A 2567-nucleotide genomic window follows, 5' to 3' on the forward strand; every position below is an offset into this window, starting at 1 on the left:
TTTAAGCCCAGATGGTGTTCATGTCAGGTTTGATTTGATCAATATGTTCGAATGCTATTCCATACTGAAAATTGTTGATTTAGAGAGTTAATGTTTACACCCATCTGGTTTCCTGTCGGTTGACTTTGGTTTTGAAAGCTCACTTCGTTCTTCTTTCAGCTTCATTTGTTTTTGACATGTTAAGATTGTTGTATCATACCGAAAATTATTGATTTGTAGAGTCAATGTACATAAACCCCACTTGGTTTTGCTATAAACTTCAGTTTCTTCGATATGTTTGGTTGTGAATTTGTTGATATTTAGAGTTATGTTCAAGGTTTGGTGTTATATGATGGATTATGAATTTTTAACGGCACCAGGCTTTCATTCGATTGTGAACATTTCAAGTCCACTTGGTTTTCTTGATTTCGACTGAGGTTGAATTTGTTTCATATGGTTGAATGCGATGCGAGTTCATGTCGGCTGTGGTTCAAATGGTCTGACTGCTCTGTTCCTTTAGTGACCATTAGTAAAGCTTCTCTGTTGCACCTTGCGCCCTTAGAAGCCGTTCTATTTGATGTCGACGCAACACTATATGATACAGACCCCATCCACCTTATCGCCTTCTGAGAATTGCTTCAAGAGGTTTGCCGGATAGATTGATGTTGCTAATTGGTTTTTGTTGAAACTTTAGATCAAGCTCGTTTGATGCGAAAGGAAAATGATAGAAGACAAAGCAGTTGGAGGAAAATAAAGAAGAAGTTTACGTTGGTTTTTGGTGCAGTTTGTAGAAGTTATAAATGTGAAGTTATGTTGCAGTTTTATTTTGCGGTTATTTTTGTCTTTAAATACATGGGTTAGTATATGTAGAATATTATTGCAGATTGGTCTTTCTCTGTAATCCTCTCTTTTGAGAGTTTCGTGCGTATAAATATTTGTTATGTGAAAGTATTTCGATTTATAAAAGTTATCATGGTATCAGAGCGTTTAATGGTCTTTTTGGGATCTGTGTGAGTATGGGTTGTTAAAAACGATTTGATTTCGGGTTTTTGTTTTTGGGTTTGAAAGAAATGAGAGTCTTGCAATGAAGACGCTTTCGATATGGGCCGAAGAAGCGATGGTGCAGAAAACGGTTGTTGATGAACAATCAAAGATTGATTAGAGATTGATTTGGTAAGATTTTTGCGAATGCTGTGTTTTCTTTAATACAGTCAAATGTGTTTGTTTTAAGAAGGAAAAAAAGGAAGAACGAAGATGAACCGGAGAAGATTCGCTGCAACGGAAGACGACGATTCTGGGACATCGAAAAAATTGTTGTAAGTTTGTCGGGTTTGTAAACCTGAAAATTGCGGACTCGAGAAAGGGCAGTTGTTGGTTTAGTGCTCTATGATTTACTGTTTATGAGCTTTATTTAGATACATTTGATGCATTGATACTTTCTATGGTTTATGAGAGTATTTGATTCATTACATGTTCTTGTATACTAGATATGTTATGAAATCCATGTATCATTATGAATGATACTGAACTCCCTAGTCTTGTGTCATTATGGGAATGATGACATAATAAGACTAGTATGATGTGTGATTGTGTTGGGTTTCGCTACGGATTCCTATCATGCGATCATATCGATCTAGGGTTTGGTTTACTAGGTTTCATGCAGCGGAAGAAACATTTTAACCTAGTCAAACGTCACACGCAACCAAACCTGCAAAATCTGACAGATCGTGTATATCACCGAGGGAATCATTACACTACAAAAAAAATGGTCATTTCCAACGGGCAAATCCGTTGGAAATGACCAAATTTCCGTTGGAAATTAACGTTTCCAACGGATTTCCAACGGATAAATCCGTTGGAATTTCGTCGTTAGAAAACGGTGTCCGTTGGAAAACCGTTGGAATTTTCAACGGAATTTCAACGAATTTTTCCGTTGGAATTTTCCAACGGATTTCCAACCGCAATCCGTTGGAATTTTCCAACGGATTTCCAACCGCAATCCGTTGGAATTTTCCAACGGATTTCCAACGGATTTATCGGTTGGAATTTTCCAACCGAATTTCCAACCGATATCCGTTGGAATTTTCCAACGGAATTTCCAACCGCAATCCGTTGGAACGTTCCAACAAAAAATTCAAAATATATTCTCGATCCCGACCCCGGCCCCGACATCTATTCCGATACCGATCCCGATCCCGATCCCGACCCCAATTCCCCAGCCCCGACATCTATCCCGATCCCGATCCCGCAACTCACTTCCCAGTAGGTCACCCATCCTTCCACTGCTCCAGCTCAATCCTCCTTAACCCTGGAGTTCCAATTGACAATCATCCAACTGCTCCAAGTTAAACTTCTGATATTACATAACATTAATATATATACATATATAAATGTTTATACATATAAATATTTATATACATACATACATATATACATACATATACATATATATAAATAATTATATATATACATATATATATATATATATAAATATATGTATATATATATATAAATATTAACGTATGTATACATTCGAATTCATATATATATATATAAATATTTATATATATACAAACATATATATATAC

General features: G+C 36.2%; 1 pseudogene; it reads left to right on the top strand.

Moving 5' to 3' along the window:
* Window positions 1-432: 432 nt before the first annotated feature.
* The window catches only part of LOC104822220, a 16799-nt pseudogene continuing 14664 nt past the window's right edge, over window positions 433-2567 (top strand).

This window comes from Tarenaya hassleriana, unplaced genomic scaffold, assembly GCF_000463585.1.
Source record: "Tarenaya hassleriana unplaced genomic scaffold, ASM46358v1 Cleome359, whole genome shotgun sequence".
NCBI classification, from domain to species: domain Eukaryota; kingdom Viridiplantae; phylum Streptophyta; class Magnoliopsida; order Brassicales; family Cleomaceae; genus Tarenaya; species Tarenaya hassleriana.